Here is a 20,798-nt window from a genome sequence, read left to right as displayed (position 1 = left end):
CTCTGGGAGCGTCACACGCCCTCCTCTCCCTGGGGAATAATGGAACCACTCCCTTTTTCAGGCTTCCATTCCCACAGTGAGAAAACTCTCAGTAGAATTCAATTTAAGATTCTGACCCAAAAGAACTCCCAAATTCATGACCCCTACCCCAGGACACAGAACTCCTGTCACCGACTTTCTCAATGTAAACAAATTACACTCTGAGCGCAGCTATACTGTAGATGTAAAAGTCCAACCTAGGGCTTCCCTGGTGGCGCAGTGGTCAAGAAACCACCTGCCAATGCAGGGGACAAGGGTTTGAGCCCTGGCCCGGGAAGATCCCACATGCCGTGGAGCAACTAAACCCATGCGCCACAACTACTGAGCCTGCACTCTAGAGCCCGCAAGCCACAACTACTGAAGCCCACATGCCTAGAGCCCGTGCTCCACAACAAGAGAAGCCACCGCAATGAGAAGCCCGTGCACCACAACGAAGAGTAGCCCCTGCTTGCAGCAACTAGAGAAAGACCACACGCAGCAACAAAGACCCAACTCAGCCAAAAAATAAATAAATAAATTTATATTAAAAAAAAAACCCAACAACTCCAGCCTATACCTAGAAACAGACCTGCGGGAACCACAGTTACAACCTCAAAAGGGGCATCACCATCCCATCTCCCCCAAAACCCTTTCTGCCATGTGCAGTTGTTATCCCCAGCTTTCCAGGGCTCTGTAGCTTCTCTCCGCTTAAAGGCTCCTTCCATGGTGGGTGTGAGCAGGTAGGACACCTGCTGGGCTCTCCAGGAAGAACCAGCTGGGCCTTCAAGTACTTCCCTTTGCAGCCTCAAGGGGGCCTCACCCTGAGTCACTGACCTCAGGCCTCTGCTCCCAGTCACATTGCTTTGGACCACAAGATGCTATTTTAAATGACCCCAGTGGCTGAAGAATCTAGCAAAATCACACAAACCTAGTGTTTATGCAGAAAGGAGGGGAAAATTGTAAGGCTTTTTTCTAGTTCAACAAGAAAACACATAAGTATCTATTACTCTCAGAAAATAATGATATTAATTAATTATTTCCACAGCAAGAAATTGTTTTATAAAAACATAATTGGGGGGGTAAATTAGGAGTTTGGGATTAAAATATACACACTACTATATATAAAACAGATAACTAACAAGGACCTACTGTATAGCACAGGGAACTATACTCAATATCAATAACCTGTAATGGAAAAGCATCTAAAAAGTATATATACATATATTCACATATAAATATACACGTATATATGTATATATGTGACTGAATCACTTGACTGTACATCTGAAACTAACACATTGTAAATCAACTATATTTCAATAAAAATTTTTAAAAAACTGTACTTGAACACCTCAAGCCTAAGCCCTGGAATTGCATTTGAACAACCCCCCGCCCCCCCCCCAAAAAAAACCCAAAACAAAAAGAACAGACCTCAGGATATTACTACGCCTGCTCAGGGAGGGAAGAAAAAAGAAACAAGAATTTTTAATGCAATGTAATACAAGAATATTTTTTTTTTCTGAAGCTCACCTATTTCTTGCCTCTTTGGAAAATGCTATCGTTCAAGCTCCACTGCTTACATAAATTTTAATTTTTTGAATAACTGAGGCTCACATACATGAATAAATCTTTCCAGGGTGACAAACCCAGGGAGGGGAAGTGATTACAGGAGAGAACACCCAGGAACGATTCCAAAGAAGAAACTCTACCTAAAGGACTACCCATAGGATGTCTGTGCCCAAGAAAGATCCTCGAGGAGAGGCACAAGGATTCCATACAATGTAGTTCTGAAACAGGAGGGAAGGGGACACGGCACAACCTTTAAAAGAATGACATAGCCTGAGGACATGACATAAACTGATTAGAACAGAATAGGTCCAAGATGGCGGACAAGTTGACTTCCACTAGACCTTGAGCCTCAGTATACACTCGCTGTAACACACTCACAGGTGCCATGACAGTTCCAAGGCCGAGCATAAAGGCCAAAAAGTGGGCAGTGGCCCAATTCCTGGAAATCCCCACCCCTTCTCCAAAATAGCTGGAATACCCCTCCCACTCATTAGCCTATGAAATTATCCACCCCTATAAAAATGGCCAACCCCACACCCTGGTGCCACTCTCACCTTCTGAGATGGCCCACACTCTGTCTGTGGAGTGTGTCCACTTCTTACCTATCGCTTTGTCTCTCACTGAATTCTTCCTGCAATGAGACATCAAGGACCTGAGCTTCATTAAGTCCTGAGACCAGGTGTGAGATCTCAGTTAAAAGACCATGGGTTCAAGCCCCAATCTGAGTTATACGGTTTCAGTTCCAGGTGGTTGGTTTCAGTTCCTGGTGGTTATTCTCAGATTTCCTCTCATGGAAAATATCCACAGCAAGTATAAATCCTTAAAAAAGAGCCACCCATGACTCTTTAGAAAAAGGATAGTGGCGCAGCGGTTAAGAATCCTCCTGCCAATGCAGCGGACACGGGTTCGAGCCCTGGTCCAGGAAGATCCCACATGCCGCGGAGCAACTAAGCCCGTGCGCCACAACTACTGAGCCTGTGCTCTAGAGCCGGCGAGTGACAACTACTGAGCCCGTGAGCCACAACTGAAGCCCATGCGCCTAGAGCCCATGCTCCGCAACAAGAGAAGCCACTGCAATGAGAAGCCCGTGTGCCGCAACCAAGAGTAGACCCTGCTCGCCGCAACTAGAGACAGCCCGCGTGCAGCAATGAAGACCCAACACAGCCAAAAATAAATAATTTTTTAAACAAAGAAAAAGGATAAACAATTAAAATACTGGGTCTGTTTGAAATACACCAGGGAGAACGAAGAGTTGATAATGATGCTCTGAATTGAAGACGGAAAGTTGGCTGTGGGAATGAGGGAGGGATGTGGAAATTTAGGGATTTATTGCCAGTTTTAAGAAGAGCTAATCTGGAAATTAGTCTGGATCCTGGATTTGAGACCCTGCTCTCCAAACATTTGGAAAACTCAGGAGAAAACGAGTGCCCCCTGGGGAGAAAGGAGGGACTGGGACCCCACAGGCCACAGCTCCTCCCACGCACGAACCACGGAGACGGAATCACGATTGTCCCCTGATAACTCTCCCCATGGTCACCACACATTCTAGACGAGTCGCGGGGCTGTGGGCGAAGAGCTGCCCAGAGAGGCTCCAGGCTTAAGTCACCGCCTGCAGTGACGGGACAGGACGCCCGGGGTCCCGGCTGCCGACCCAGCCCCGCCACTGCGACAGCCGGAGGGAATGAGGTCTGAACGGCGTCCCCTGCGATTTTGGGTCCGCAGACTCCTGAGTTTACCGCGTCGGGAGGCCCACGTCCCGCCACGGCCGGTTCAGACTGTCCCTCCTCCCTGTCCTGGGACACCTGGCCCAGCACACTCACCATTTCCCGGCTTTGGGCTCCTCCGGCGTCTTCCCATAGACTCCCGCGGCCCGTGCAGCCCGTATTTACGTTGCAGCAGACACACCTGAGACACCTAAACGCAGACGAGATTCCACGCAAATCGTGGCCACGAGCGTCCACGCAGTTTGCAGAGCGTGGCCCGCCCACTTTCCCCTGCTGCGCCCCTGATTGGGCAGTTCGCAAGCACCCGCCCCCCCTTTCTCCTGAGTGACAACAGGTCAGGAGGTCACATGATTGAGCAGAACCAGGTTCCACAGGAGGGCAGGAGCTTGTCCCTTCCAGCGACGTTTGCCTTTTTTTTTTTTTTTTTTCGGTACGTGGGCTTCTCACTGTTGTGGCCTCTTCCGTTGCGGAGCACAGGCTCCGGACGCGCAGGCTCAGCGGCCATGGCTCACGGACCCAGCCGCTCCGCGGCATGTGGGATCTTCCCGGACAGGGGCACGAACCCGTGTCCCCTGCATCGGCAGGCGGACTCTCAACCACTGCGCCACCAGGGAAGCCCAGCGACGTTTGCCTTTAAACCACACTTGTCACTGGCCCTTGAGGGACAGTGGCGGCTTCCTCAAATCTTTCAGAATGTGGGGACACTGGTGTGCTCAGGGAATTCCCGAGTAAGATTCCGGAACAACCGATGTCCTTATCCAAAGCAAGAGGGGCGCCCTGGTCAGGCCAATTGGGAGAAGAGGGTTTGCGGACCTCCACAGGGCAATACTTGGCATAGACTGTGAGGTCACTCAGGATACTGTGACCCTTGTTTACAAACACACTGAAAAATGACCTCACCATGTGTAATAAAGAGTCTGGCTCCATTTTTATCTTTGTTGACAGCGTTGAGGCCGTCACTTTTACCTCTCCACACATGTGGTATTTTAGCTAGAGAATCCCCTGGCCTCCCAAGCACTTGACTCTGGTGGGAAGTTTGAACCCTGCAGCCCTTGCCTGGGAACAGGGACTCTTCTCCCACCAATCATAATTTGCGAGATGTGTTCAACAATACTCTCAGGTATACATTTTACACTAGAAGGAAATTTATTTTAGTTTCAGAGTGTGTGCCTAGAAATTTTGAAATGTAAACGGCTATGATATCCCTAAGGCAATCCAGTTACTATTTTTTTATAAATTTATTTATTTATTTTTGGCTGCATTGGGTCTTCGTTGCTGCGTGCAACTAGGGAAGCCCCTAGTTACTATTTTTACCAATATAACAAAAAACAATAAGTTTTGGGGGCTTCCCTGGTGACACAGTGGTTAAGAATCCACCTGCCAATGCAGGGGACACGGGTTCGATCCCTGGTGCCGCGGAGCAACTAAGGCCCTGTGCCACAACTACTGAAGACTACCTGCCACAACTAGTGAAAACCGAGCGCCTAGAGCGCGTGCTCTGCAATGAGAGAAGACACCGCAGTGAGAAGCCCGTGTGCTGCAACTAGAGAAAGCCCGCGGGCAGCAAAGAAGACCCAATGCAGCCAAAAATAAATTAGAAAAAAAAACATAACCAGCGGCTTCCCTGGTGGCACAGTAGTTGAGAGTCCGCCTGCCGATGTGGGGGACACGGGTTCGTGCCCCGGTCTGGGAAGATCCCACATGCCGCGGAGTGGCTGGGCCCGTGAGCCATGGCCACCGAGCCCGCGCGTTCAGAGCCTGTGCTCCGCAACGGGAGAGGCCACAACAGTGAGAGGCCCGGTACCGCAAAACAAAACCAAAACCAAAACCAAAAAAAAACAAACGAGGTATAATTGACATTGAACATTATATATATAAAAAACAATAAGTTTTGGAAATGTGGGATATACTTGAAAACTTTTAATATTCTTAACACATTGGTTCAAAACTTCTAATGCATTTATTTATCTGAATAGTTTTATTGAGGTAAAATACACATACCATACACTGCATCCCTTTAATGTGTACAAGTCAATGTTTTTCAGTACATTCACAGATATGTTCAATCAGCACCACAATTTTTGAACATTTTTGTCACCTCTAAAAGAAACCCTGGTACCCTTTAGATATCACTTCCCTATCTTCCCATCTTCCTCCTCCAAGCCAGAGTTGTAGGCAACCTCTAATCTTTCTGTTTCTACAGATTTCCCTGTTCTGGAGTTATATACGAATGGAATCATATGCAGTATTATCTTTGTAATTAACTTCAGTTGCTTAGCATAACTTTTTCAAGGAATTTCTATGTGGTAGCATGTATGGATACCTCATTCATCTTTATGGCTGAATAATATTCCACTGTATGCATAAAACACATTTTCTTTATTTACTCATTTCTTAATGGACATTTAGTTTGTTTCCACCTTTTGGCTATTATGAATAATGTTACAATAAACTTCCGTGTACAAGTTTTTGTTTGGACATATTTTCATTTCTATTGGGCATATACCTAGGAATGAATTGATGGGTCCTATGGTAATTCTAGGTTTAATTTCCAAGGAATTGCCAGATTTGTTTTCCAAAGTTGTTGCACCATTTTATATTCCCACCGGCAGTGGTTGAGGGTTCCAATTTTCCCATATCATCCACAAAAATTTTATTATCTCACTTTTTTAACTCTAGCTATCCTAGTGGTTGTGAAGTGGTATCTCATTTTTTAAAATATATTTATTTATTTGGTTGCACTGGCTCTTATCTGTGGCAGATGGGCTCCTTAGTTGTGGCATGCATGTGGGATCTAGTTCCCTGACCAGGGATTGAACCCCAGCCCCCTGCATTGGGAGCATGGAGTCTTAACCACTGCACCACCAGGGAAGTCCCTCTCACTGGGGTTTTGATTTGAATTTCTCTGATGGCTAGTGCAAGCATCTTTTAATGCGTTCTTGACCATTTGTACATTTTCCTTTAAAAATGTCTATTTACATTCTTTCATATTTTAAAATTGGGTTAGTTGACTTCTTACTGAGTTATTAGTGTTCTTTATATACCTTCAGTACAAATCCCTTAGATATTTTATTTGCAAAACTTTCTTCCATTCTGTGGGCTGTGTTTTCCTTCTCTTGCTTTAAAATTTTACCTTTTAACACATACTATGAAGTTTACATCTTAAATGTCCAGTTCAGTAGTGAGAAGTACACTGACATTGGGAAATCAATCTCAGAAGTGTTTTCATCTTTCAAAACTGAAAATCTAAACATATTAAACAACATCTCCCACTTCCCTTTCCCCCAGGCCCTACCAACCACCATTCTACTTTCTGTCTCTATGAATTTCACTATTCTAAGTACTTCATACAAGTGGATTCATATAGTAGTTGTCCATTTTTGACTGGCTTATTTCACTTAGCATGATGTTCTCGTTTCACCCATGTTACAGCATATGTTAGAATTTCCTTTCTTTCTAAATCTGAATAAAATTCCATTCTATGTATATACTAAATTTTGTTATCCATTCATTTTTGATGGACACGTGTTGCTACCACCTTTTGGCTCTGAATAACATTCCTGTGAACATGGGTGTAGAAATATCTGAGTCCTGGGAGTACATACCCAGAAACAGTATTGCTGGATCACATGGTAACTTTGAATATAATTTTTGAGGAACTGCTATACTGTTTTTTTTTGTTTGTTTGTTTTTGTGAGGATTTTGTGTGTGTGTGTGTGTGTGTGTGTGTGTGTGTGCGTGTTTTGGTCGCATCGCCCGGCTTGCAGGATCTTAGTTCTTTGACCAGGGATAGAACCAGGCCCCGAGCAGTGAAAGCGCGGAGTCCTAACCACTGGACTGCCCGGGAATTCCCATGCCATACTGTTTTCTAAAGTGGCTGCACCGGGCTTCTCTGGTGGCGCAGTGGTTAAGAATCCACCTGCCAATGCAGGGGACACAGCTTCAAGCCCTGGTCCGGGAAGATTCCACATGCTGCGGAGCAACTAAGCCCGTGCGCCAGAACTACTGAACCCGAGTGCCACAACTACTGAAACCCGCGTGCCTAGAGCCCGGGCTCCACAACAAGAGAAGCCACCACAATGTGAAGACCACACACCGCAACGAAGAGTAGCCCCTGCTCGCTGCAACTAAAGAAAGCCCGCGAACAGCAAGGAAGACCCAATGCAGCCAAAAATAAGTAAGTAAATAAATTAATAAAAAATAAATAAATAAAGTGGCTGCACCATTCTATATTCCCACAATAGTAAACTTGGGTCCCAATGTGTGTTTTCACCTTTTTGATAGTATACTCTTAAGTACAAAAGTTAATAATTTTGATTAAATTCAAGTTGTCTTTTTTTTTTGGTGTCATCTTGAATAATTTTGTGCCAAATCCAAGGTCATGAATATTATCCTCCATATACATATATATTTTGGCCGCGCCACTGGTCATGCGAGGATCTTAGTTCAAGGACCAAGAATTGAACCTGTGGCCCCTGCAGTGGAAGTGCAGAGTCTTAACCACTGGACCTCCAGGGAAATCTCTACATTTTTTCTAAGAGTATTAAGTTTTAACCTCTTATGTTTAGGTCTTTGATCCATTTTGGTAAATTACTGTATGTGCTGTGATGTAAACATCCACTTCATTCTTTTGCATGTGGCTATCCACTCGTCCCAGTGCCAACTTTTAAGAATAATATTCTTTTCCCATTCTTGGCATTGTGTTTGAAAACCAGTTGACCACAGACGGATGGGTTTATTTATGAAATCTCATTCTATTCCAATGATTTATATGTCCATCCCTGTGTCATTACCACACTACCTTCATTACCACTGTTCAGCAGAAAGTTTTGAAATAAGGAAATGTGAGTCCTCCTACTTGATTTTTGCTTTCATTGTTTTGGTTATTCTGGATACCTTGCAATTCTATCTGAATTTTTGAAACAGTTTAACAATTTCTATAAAGAAGTCAGTTGGGATTCTGACAGAGATTGCACTCAATCTGTGGATCATTTGGAGGAGTATTGCCATCTCAAAATATTGTCTTCCAATGTACGTACACGGGAGGTTATACCATGTAATTAGATCTTTAACTTTGCTCAACCTTTTGTGGATTTTGGAGTTTTTGCTTGGTATCTCTTTTGTTAAATTTAGTCCTAACTATTTTATTCATTTTTATTGCGGTACAGTTGATTTACAATGTTGTGTTAGTTTCAGGTGTACAGCAAAGTGAATCAGTTATACATATACATATATCCACTCTTTTTTTAGATTATTTTCCCATATAGGCCATCACAGAGTATTGAGCAGGGTTTCCTGTGCTATACAGTAGGCTTTTATTAGCCATCTATTTTATACATAGTAGCATTTAAATGTCAATCCCAATCTCCCAATTTATCCCTCTCCCCTATTTTATTCATTTTTATGCTCTTGTGAATGGATTTGTTTTTTAAATTTCATTTTCAGATTTTTTGTTGCAAGTGATTAGAAATAGAATGTATTTTTATATATTGATCTTGTACCCTACAACCTTGCCAAACTCCATTATCATTTCTAATATTTTTTTTAAAAAAGTGGATTCCTTATAGAGTTTTCTATTTACAGGATACATCATCTACATGTAGAGACAGCATTACTTTCTCTTATCCAACCTGGATTCATTTTATTTCCTTTTCATTCATTTATTCATTGCACAATTGTCCTGGCTAAAACCCCCAGGGTATTGTCAAATAGAAATGATAAGAGCAGATATCATTGTTTCCTTCCTGATATTCAGGGGAAAGCATCCAGTTTTTCACCAATTAAATATAATATCAGCTGTGATTTTTTTCATCGATGCTCATTTTCATGTGAAGGAAATTTCTATCAATACCTGGTTTGCTGAGGGTTTTTATCATGAGAGGGTACTGTAGGTTGTCAACTACAGCTGACCCTTGAACAATGCAGGGGTTAGAGGTGCTGTCCCCAGGCAGTCAAAAATCTACATATAACTATTGACTCCCCCAAAACTTTATTAATAGACTACTGTTGACCAGATAACATAAACAGCTGATTAGCACATATTTTGTATGTAATATGACTGTATACTGTATTATTACAAGAAAGTAAGCAAGAGAAAATAAAATATTATTAAGAAACTCATAAGGAAAATACATTTACAGTACTGTACTGTATTTATCAATACCATAAGTTTGTCTTCTGTTTACAAGATGAATTGTCTATCAGTACCTCCATCAATATTGTCTTATATGATACAAAATGCTGTGATGTTATATGTATTACTAACACGACATCAAAAATGAAAAGATAATGTGAAAAAGAAATTCATAATTATAATGATTCATGCACTGATAATGAAGAAATGGCAGTATGATTGCTTTATGGTAGCCTCGTGTAATGGATACAGTTGCTTCATGGTATCCTAGCCTATAACTAATGAATAAATCATTATAAAATTTTTATCATGTATTATGGTCATATTCATAATACAGTATTGAAAACATTGTTCCATTTTTTGAAAAAACCACTTACCTGTGATCATAGGCTGATATGCAGTTTCTCCAGTTACGAGAGAGAAGCATACTGTATGGTAACGTAATTCTTTGAAAGCAAAGTTATAAAACAGTAATAAAATTTACACATCACTAATTTTATATTAAATATCACTCACTTTATACCTAAGTAAGGATAGGCTTTCCACTTCCTTACAAGTCTTGCAGATGATAATAATTAAGAGATGATGACAATAATGACACAAAAACATCTCATAGAGTTCTTGCCACACAGTTATTAGATTTTCACATGAAGACATTCACACACATATACAATAAAGTTGATTAACTGTACAGTATGATGAATATTTACTATTCATTAAGTAGAAGTGAATCATCATAAAGGGTCTTCATCCTTGTCTCCACATTGAATAGACTGAATAGGAGGGGGTGGTCTAGCTCTCTGAGGGATGGCAAAGGTGGAAGAGGTGGAGAAGGTGGAAGGAAAGGCAGGAGAGGTGTAATTTTATGGAAATACACTATAATTTCTGTCTGACTCTTTTGCTTATTCATTTCTCTAAAAATGTTTCATTTCTCTAAAAATATTTCATTCATTTCTAAAAAAATGTTTCTATAGTACCAATTCTTCTTCCACCATTTGCTTTAGTTTCAGTGCCTGTATTATAGAAGGGTCCATGTCAAAAAGAAGTCAAAAGCAGTCTTTTTTTTTTTTTTTGGCTGCGTTGGGTCTTTGTTGCCGAGCGTGGGCTTTTCTCTGGTTGTGGCGAGCAGGGGCTACTCTTCATTGCCGTGCGTGGGCTTCTCAATGCAATGGCTTCTCTTGTTTTGGAGCATGGGCTCTAGGCACGGGGGCTTCAGTAGTTGTGGCGTGCAGGCTTAGCTGCTCCGCAGCATGTGGGATCTTCCCAGACCAGGGATTGAATCCATGCCCCCTGCACTGGCAGGAGGATTCTTAAGCACTGCGCCACCAAGGAAGTCCAAAAGTAGTCTTGAATAACGGAAACTCTTTGATTGTCATTAGACATTAGTTTTTTTCTGGCACTGCTTCTATATCTTCATCGTCTGGCAATGATTTGGAAGCACTCATCTCCATCAATTTATCTGTTAATTCCTCTGGTGTGGTGTCTACTAGATCACGAATTTCTCCAAAATCCGTATCTTGAAACCCTTCACCACCCCACCGAATTTTTTTTGCCATACCCACAATCTCTTTCATGATTTCCTTGATTTGCTCTGTCATAAATTTTGTGGGGTCATGCACAACATCTGGACACAGTTTTCTCCAGCAGGAATTTATTGTTTGGGATTTCACAGCTTTTTCTATAACAAAGATGGCATCTTTGATGGTGCAATACTTCCAAGCTTTCATGATGTTCTCTCTTTTGGAGTTCTCCTCCATAGCATTGACAATCCTTTTCATAGAGTGGTGTGTATAATGAGACTTAAAGGTCCTTATGGGGACTTTCCTGGTGGTCCAGTGGCTAAGACTCCATGCTCCCAATGCAGGGGGCCTGGGTTCGATCCCTGGTCAGGGAACTAGATCCCACATGCCACAGCTAAAGATCCTGCAGGCCGTAACTAAAAGACCCTGCATGCCGCTATGAAGATCCTGTGTGCCGGAACTAAGACCTGGCACAGCCAAATAAATAAATAGACATTAAAAAAAAAAGTCCTTATGACTGCCTGATCTAGAGGCTGAATTAGAGACCTTGTGTTTGGGGGCTAGTAGACCACTTTGATGCCTTCAGTGTTGAACTTGTGGGGTTCTGGGTCATCAGGGGCATTCTCCAATACCAAAAGAACTTTAAAAGGCAGTCTTGGGACTTCCCTGGTGGCACAGTGGTTAAGAATCCACCTGCCAATGCAGGGGACATGGGTTCGAGCCTTGGTCTGGGAAGATCTCACATGCTGCAGAGCAACTAACTCGTGTGCCACAACTACTGAGTCTGAGTGCCACAACTACTGAAGCCCACGTGCCTAGAGCCCGTGCTCTGCAACAAGAGAAGCTACTGCAGTGAGAAGCCCATGAACGGCAACAAAGAGTAGCCCCTGCTCGCCACAACCAGAGAAAAGCCCACGCGCAGCAACAGAGACCCAATGCAGCCAAAAAATAAAATAAAATACAATAATAAAATAAATTTTAAAAGAAGTATTTCATAAAACGTGCAAGATTTCCATACCTGCTGGCATAGTGGCAGCAATGGCTTAAGGAATACCCTTCTCTCTTTTTTTTTACTATGATCCTTATGTTTTGTATTTTTTTTTGTATTACTAGTCTTTTTAAAAAAATTTATTGGCGTATGGTTGATTTACAATGTTGTGTTAGTTTCAGGCGTACTGCATAAGTTTTGATAAGTTTTAACATTTTATAATAGATGTGTGTATATTTTGTGGTAGTAAATGATAAAATAGACTAGTATCTACATTTAATAGATTCGTGACATATCTAGCTTTTCCTTAATTTTTTCAATATTTCCAGGCTACATGGTTCATCTGCAAGTTTTTTCAAATTGTTGCAAATCTCCAAAGTTTTTTCCAATATATTTTTTGGAAAAGATCTGCATATAAGTGGACCTGTGCAGTTCAAACTTATGTTGTTCAAGGGTCAACTGTACTTGCTATGAGTCTACTGAGGCGATCATGACATTTTTGCTTATTACTGTATTAATACATTATATTGCCTAAGTTGATTTTGAGATATTAACACAACCTAGCATCCCTGAAGTAAATCCAACTTAGTCACGCTGTGTATTTGTGGTTAGATGATGCTGGATTAGGTTTTCTAGTATGGTTGATTTTTTTGGCATCCATTTACACAAGGAAAATTGGTTTCTTCGTTTTTTAATAATACCTTTGGTTTTAAAGTAAGAGTAATACTGGTCTGATAGAATGAGTTTGAAGTGTTGTGTTGATTCTATTTGTGGGGAGGGTTTCTGAAGAATCATATTAAACCTATGAATGATTTGGAGAATTCTATGGTGAAGCCATTTGGGCCTGGGCTTTCCTTTTGAGTAGTTTTTGCTTAGTAATTCAACCACGTCACTCGTATAGTCAGAAACTCTATTTTTTTCTTGAGTTATTTTCTGCAGGATGTATATTTCTAGGAGTTTGTCTATTTCATCTAAATTATCTAATTTGTTGCCATACTGTTCATTGAATTCCTTTATAATCCTTTTTATTGCTGTAAGGTTGGTGGAATAGTCTTTCCTTCTGTCCGATTTTCGGAATTTGAGTCTTCTTTTTCTTTCAGTCAGTTTAGCTAAAGATTTGTCAATTTTATTAATTTTTTTCAAACACCTCACTTTTGATTTCACTGATTCCTATATGCTGTTTCTATTCTCTATTTTCTGCTCTTTTTTATTTCCTTCATCTCATTGGGGGGGGTGTGTGTTGGGGCCCATCCTTTCAAGTGTGATAAGGTGGAAGGTGAGATTATTGGTTTGAGACATTTCCTCACTTCTGTATGGATTTCTTCTTTGACACATTGGTTATTTACGAGTATTTTTTTTCATATTTGTGAATTTCTCCAGTTTTTCCTAAGTTATTGATTTCTAATTTCATTCCATTGTTGTCACAGACCATAAAAGTATTTATTCTTAGTATTTTAAATTTAGTGAAGTTTATGTCCTAGCATTTGTTCTACCCTGGAGGTTTCATATGCACTTCTGAAGAATATATATTCTGTTGTTGTTGGGTGCAGTGTTCTGCAGACATGTAAGGTGTACTTAATTTATAGTGTTTTACAAGTCTTTTATTTCTGTGTTGATATTTTGCCTAGTTGTGTATATAATATTCAAAGTGAGATACTGGAGTCTCCATTTACTGTTGTTTTTCCCTTCATTTCTCTTTTGCTTCATTTATTTTGGCACTCTGTTATTAAATGCACATATAAATGTTACAGCTTCCTGATGAATCGACCTTTTTCATGATACAGCCTTCTATATCTCTAGTAATATTTTTTCTTTTAAAGTCTTTTTCCCTCCTGGTATTAGGAGAGTCTCTCCAGCTTTCTGGTGGGTGTATTTACATATACATCTTTTTCTGATCCTTTTACTTTCAATCTTTTTGCATCTTTGAATTTAAAAGCATTTCCTATGGAGAGCATATAGTTGCCTCTTTTTTTTTTTGTCTTAAACATATGGTGATAATTTCTGACTTTTTTTTTTCTGACTCTTGATTGGATTATTTTACCCATTATATGAGTATTTATATTACACCTGCATTTTACCTTTTTTCCCCAACAGTTCTCATGACATTTCAGTCCCAACTTCGCTTCTTTATTGATTTCTTTTCCATTAGGTTGAATATGTTGAATGTAGTATTTTACTTTTTAAAATAAATTTTTCGTAAACAAACAATAGGACAGGCTTCACATAGTCCCTGAGGCTTAGGCCAGTGAGTGGGGTTGCAAGGTCTGGAGAGGAGAGGTGAGGAGGTAGGTAAGCCAAGCCTGGGGACCAAGTCTAGAGACAGCCTTAGAGTCAAAGGCACTGCTTTGGAAAAGGTCCTTTATGAACACAGGAAAATGGACAGATTTAGTGCTGTAAACAAGGAGGAAAGAAGCTTAGGGCTTTGTGGCATTTTAGGGTCCAATGGGGTCTGTGCAGTCCTGTGGATTTTCCCCCATGTTTTATTATTGTGGTAAAACACACATAACATAAAATTTACCATCTTAACCATTTTCAAGTATATAGTTTATTGGCATTTACATTTATACTGCTGTACGACTATCACTACCGATCTCCAGAACTCTTTTCATCTTCCAAGATTGAAATTCTATGTCCAGTAAACAACTACCCCCTCCATTCTGCTCGCTCCCCTGCAAACCACCATTCTACTCTCAATCTCTATGCATTTGACTCCTTTAGGTACCTCATATAAGTGGTATCATACAGTATTTGTCTTCATATGAATGGCTTACTTCACTTAAAATAATGTCCTCAAGCTTTATCCATGTTGTAGCATATGTTGGAATTTCCTTATTTTTTAATGTTGAATAATATCCCATTGTATGTATATACTACCTTTGATTAGCCATTCATAAGTCTATGTACATTTGAGTTGCTTCCACCATTTGCCTAGTGTGAATAAATGATGCTAAAAAGATAGGTTTACAAGTATATCTTAGAGATTCTGCTTTCAACTGTTTTGGGTTGAAAGTGAAATTGCTAGATTATATGGTGATTCTGTTTTTAATTTTTTGAGGAACTACTTATCTTTTTCCATACTGATTGTACCATTTTTATATTCCTACCAACAGTGCACAAGTGTTCTAATTTCTCCACATTCTTTCCAACACTTCTTATTTTCTGTTTTAGTGTTTTCTTATATTACTTATCTTAATGTGTGTGAATATACCTTTATTTTAATAGGAATCATTACTGTTGCCCTCACAAATGCTGGATGCTGTCTGTATCACACCTACTATTTATATTCATACCTGAGCAATTCCTGAAACAGTGTTAATTTAATTTGTATTAGATGGTGGCAACATAAATAATTCCTGATGACATCCTTAATCATGGAGACCTCTACCCTCCATAGAGGAAATACACAACACACCTCTGGTTCCCCTGTTATCTTACATTCATTGTGAACTTTCCTTCAAAGCTCTTATTTCTGATTGACGGACTGATTGATTGGATGCTGTTTTTTTCTTTCCTTTATTATGCTTCCATGAAAGGGAGAGCAATAGATACAAATAAGGCCATGTCTATAAAGCTAAAGACAAATTGAACTGGCTCCAAAAATTCATTTTAATGACATTGCAACAGAGTCAGATGTTCAATGGGGCCATAACAGTCCATCTACATGTTTTCATAAGGTTTTTGCCCAGGGCTTGAAATGGGAGAAAGAAAATATCACTGGTTTTAACAATAAATCTCTTCCAAATGTAACTTCTTTTTTAAAAAATTAATTAATTAGGTTGCATCAGGCCTTAGTTACAGCAGGCGGGCTCCCTTGTTGCGGCTTGCCAGCTCTTTAGTTGTGGTATGCAAACTCTTAGTTGAGGCATGCATGTGGGATCTAGTTCTCTTACCAGGGATCAAACCCCAGCCCCCTGCGTTGGGAGCATGGAGTCTTAACCACTGTGCCACCAGGGAAGTCCCACAAATGCAAGCTCTAATTCCCTCTTTTTTTTCTTTTTTGGCGGTACGCGGGCCTCTCACTGTTGTGGCCTCTCCCGTTGCGGAGCACAGGCTTCGGACGCGCAGGCCCAGCGGCCATGGCCCATGGGCCTAGCCGCTCCACAGCATGTGGGATCTTCCCGGACTGGGGCATGGACCCGTGTCCCCTGCATCGGCAGGCAGACCCTCAACCACTGTGCCACCAGGGAAGCCCTAATTCCCTCTTTTAAGTAGCAAAAGGTATTATCTCCTTTTACTTTCTACTCCTAACCAAAAATATCTAAACAAGTTGTAATTACTGATAACCCCAACTGTATCATGCAGACAGACAATGCAATGACAAAATCCCAGCATCCACAGAAGCTTCTGAGCAAACCAGGTTCTTCCTCACCCTTAAATATGCACAGACCCTCACAAGATGTTGCCAAATGTCAAACGTTATATGGGAGTCAGAGTATTTTACTTTCAAATAGGAAAAGAGATGAGGCAAAATATTAAAAATGAATATTGTATGTGGGGATACTGAATCTTTTAATATCTTACTTCAGATTTATAAACCAAATTTTATTGTTTGTTAACAGTATTTCTTTCCCCACAAACCTAAAAGCACCAGAATTGTAAGAACTTGTTTCATGCTACTATATCCAGACCATAGAGTGCCTTGATTAATTTTGTGCTTAATTACATAAGTTTTGACGCTAGAGTGCTGGGTAGAAGAGGGATGGTCAAAAGTTAACACTAAAGACTAGGTCCCTCAGCACTGGACAGCTACATGTAAAACAATGAGATTAGAACATTTCCTCATACCATATACAAAAATAAACACAAAATGGATTAAAGACCTACATTTAAGATCTGAAACCATGAAACTCCTAGAAGAGAACATAGGCAGAACACTCTCTGACATAAATTGTAGATATATATATTTTTGGATTTGTCTCTCAAGGCAAAAGAAATAAAAACAAAAATAAACAAATGGAACCTAATTAAACTTAAAAGCTTTTGCACAGGAAAGGAAACCACCAACAAAATGAAAAGACAACCTACTGAATGGAAGAAAATATTTGCAAATGATATGACCAACAAGAGGTTAATATTCCAAATATATAAACAGCTCATACAACTCAGTATCAAAAAAACCCAAACAACCCAATCAAAAAATGGACAGAGGAACTAAATAGACATTTCTCCAAAGAAGACATACAGATGGCCAAAGGCACATGAAAATATGCTCAACACCAGTAATTATTAGAGAATGCAAATCAAAACTACAATGAGGTACCACCTCACACCAGTCAGAATGGCCATCATTAAAAAGTCTACAATAACAAATGATGGAGAGGGTGTGGAGAAAAGGGAACCCTCCTACACTGTTGGTGGGAATGTAAGTTGGTGCAGCCACTATGGAAAATAGTATGGAGGTTCCTTAAAAAACTAAAAAGAGAGCTACCATATGATTCAGCAATCCCACTCCTGGGCATATATCCAGAGAAAACTCTAATTTGAAATGACACACATACCCCAATGTTCATAGAAGCACTATTTACAATAGCCACGACATGGAAATAACCTACATATCCATCAACAGATGAATGGATAAAGAAGATGTGGTACATATATACAATGGAATACTACTCAGCCATAAAAAATGAAATAATGCCATTTGCAGCAACATGGGTGGACCTAGAGATTATCATACTATGTGAAGAAAGTCAGAAAGAGAAAAACAAATACCATATGATATCACTCATATGTGGAATCTAAAATATGACACAAATGAACTTACCTATGAAATAGAAACAGATTCACAGACATAGAGAAAAGACTTGTGGTTGCCAAGGGGGATGGGGGTGTGGAGGAGGGATGGATTGGGAGTTTGGGATTCGCAGATGCAAACTATTATATATAGAATGGATAAACAACAAGGTTCTACTGTATAGCACGGGGAACTATATTCAATATGCTATGATAAACCATAATGGAAAAGAATATCAAAAAGAATATATATATATATATATATATATATATATATATATATATAAAAAACTGATTCACTTTTGACTTTTGGTGATTTCAGCAGAAATTAACACAACATTGTAAATCAACTATACTTCAATTAAAAAACCCCCCAAAAAACAAAAAAACAAAACCCCCAAAGAAACAGCCTGCTTTCCTCAGCTACCGCTAAGGTGGCTCAGCCCTTCAGAGGAAGCTAAGGTCCACATTGGGGACCAGCAACTAGCATCACACCAGGCAGTACCACACCTAGCACTCACTTGCACTGTGGCCTCCACTGCCTTGTAGCCCACCTGCACCTACTCCTGCACCTACTCAGCCCTCATCCTGCATGACAATGAGGTGAAGATCACGGAGGATAAGATCAATGCCCTCATTAAAGCAGCCGATGTAAATGTTGAACCTTTCTGGCCAGGCTTGTTTGCACAGGTTCTGACCCATGTCAACATGGTGAGCCTCATCTGCAATGTAGGGGCTAGTGGACCTGCCCCCTCCACCACTGCCGCCCCAGCTGAGGAGAAGAAAGTGGAAGCAAAGAAAGAATAATGTGAGGAGTCTGATGATGACATGGGCTTTGGTCTTTTTGACTAAACCTCTTTCGTAACATGCTCAATAAAAAGCTGAACTCTTAGAAAACAACAAAAACAGCACAATCAAAAAATGGGCAGAAGACCTGAACACACATTTTCCCAAAGACATACAGATGGCTAACAGGCACATGAAAAGATGCTCAGTATCCCTATTTATTAGATAAATGCAAATCAAAACCAAAATGAGATATCACATCATACCTGTCAGAATGGCTATTGTCAAAAAGTCTACAAATAACAAATAGGATGTAAAGAAAAGGGAACCCTTGTACACCGTTGGTGGGAATGTAAATTGGTGCAGCCATCATGGAACACAGTATGGAGGTTCCTCAAAAAATTAAAAACAGAGTTGCTATATGATCCAACAATTCCACTCCTGGGTATATATCCAGAAAAGACAAAAACACTATTTTGAAAAGATACATGCACCCCAATGTTACAGTAGCACTGTTTAAAGTATGGAAGCAACCCAAGTGTCCATCAACAGACGTATGGATAAAAAAGATGTGAGATATATATCTATATATCTATATATAGATAGATATATAGATATATATATATAAATGGAATATTACTCAGCCATAAAAAGAATGAAATTCTGCCATTTGCAGAAATATGGATGGACCTAGAGAATATTATGCTTAGTGAAATAAGTCAGATAAAGACATATACTGTATGATATCACTTATGTGTGGAATCTAAAAAATAATACAAATGAACGTATATAGCAAAACAGAAACAGACTCACAAATGTGGAAAAAAAACTAGTGGTTACCAGAGGGGGAGGAGAGGGGGGAGGGGCAACTTAGGGGTATGGAATTGAGAGATACAAACTACTATGTATAAAATAGATAAGCAAAAAGTATGTATTACATAGCAGAGGGAATTATAGACATTATCTTATAATAACTTTTAATGGAATATAAACTATAAAAATACTAAATCACGATGCTGTACACCTGACACTAATGTAATATTGTAAATCAACTATACCTTAAAAAAAAACACTGGTCCCTCAGCAAGAAAGGCCTGATTTGAACAGTGGTCAGTCTTTGTCCCTTGCTAGCACATATGTCTGACATTTAATCTAAACGCATACACCTCAGTTGACTAAATGTGTTAAAATAATCAAAGAGAACAGTTTAGTTGATCTAAGCAAATTTATTTCGTACATCATGAAGCAGGTGGTCTCTACTTTCAAGAGTCCAGAGAACTGCAAACCAAGGAACAGGGCTGCAAGCTTTTGTAGAGAAAGGCATTCAGGGAATAAGGAAAGAGTATGTGTGTTCAGTTCATTGGCGGAGGTTGCATATCTGAACTTATATGGAACAAAGTAATCGTTATAGATTCTTGGCAGTTAGAGATTGGCTGGCTGGCTGTACTGCATTTCCAGTCAGGTAGTGCATTTACAGGGACAGGAAAGTTATCTCAGTCTTGGTTTATGTTTTGAGGTGGCAGCTCCAAATTGGGCCTAGAAATTTACTTCCACAAAACATAATGAAAGCACTATGGAGTCTGCTAAGGAGTGAATTTGTATATTATGCCTAAGCTACTGTTTGGAAACAGTTAAAAAGCGTCAACTACACAGTAAGAAACGTCTAAATGTTTAGATAACATGTAAGGAAGGAAAAACAGCACTGGACTGGCCCACTCAACAGTAAACCAAGTCTTACTCTGTTGAAGGGAAAAAAGTCACAAACCTCCACCATCAGACAATGCTGTTGTGTGACCATGCTTGATGAAACAAGATCAAGGAAACTTTATAATCATTTGTCTAAAATGGTAAAAGAGAACATAGTATCTACAACAAAGATGACCAAATTCTCAACGATTATGATCACCAATCACAGAATTACATTTACCTTCTCACAGCATCCAATAGAGAGCAACGTCTTGCTTCATCAAACATCAAATCACTAACACTAGTCCAAATGCTATAAGGGTGCTCAAGGCACCCTCTTACCTGTAAGCCCAGTCATTTATTGGTTGTGGTCATGCCTATTACTACAAGTCAACACATAACTCTCTGTGACTACAGGTGTGTCCTGGTTTTCTTTGGCAAGAGGGTACTGACAGAAACGTGTCTGTGATATTATGAGTGAATGAGAAGTTAGGTTAATCACAAAAATTTAAACTATATAAGAACAAAAATAAATTTTCCTGAGAATAAATTTCCCGAACTTGTATTACATGCTAGTATTGACTCAGAATGTGTAATGATTAAATGAAGAAAATTAGAGTGGATCTTAAAATCCATAATTG

The 20,798-nt window shown here is 40.0% G+C and overlaps 1 protein-coding gene and 1 pseudogene across 1 annotated transcript in view; one reads left to right on the top strand and one right to left on the bottom strand.

The window, feature by feature from the left end:
- The window catches only part of LOC101325451 (uncharacterized), a 50,824-nt gene extending 47,290 nt beyond the window's left edge, over window positions 1–3,534 (bottom strand). Inside the window, exon 1 of the mRNA XM_019930757.3 lies at window positions 3,408–3,534. The gene's annotated coding sequence lies outside the window, so the exon portion shown is untranslated. The remainder of the gene's footprint in view (window positions 1–3,407) is intronic.
- An 8,908-nt stretch (window positions 3,535–12,442) lies between these two features.
- LOC101321884 (large ribosomal subunit protein P1 pseudogene) lies at window positions 12,443–18,537 on the top strand (annotated as a pseudogene).
- The last annotated feature ends 2,261 nt before the right edge of the window (window positions 18,538–20,798 follow it).

This window comes from Tursiops truncatus, chromosome 3 (assembly GCF_011762595.2).
Source record: "Tursiops truncatus isolate mTurTru1 chromosome 3, mTurTru1.mat.Y, whole genome shotgun sequence".
NCBI classification, from domain to species: domain Eukaryota; kingdom Metazoa; phylum Chordata; class Mammalia; order Artiodactyla; family Delphinidae; genus Tursiops; species Tursiops truncatus.
The sequence above is the reverse complement of the archived record's forward strand: the minus strand, read 5'-3'. Positions and strand labels throughout refer to the sequence as shown.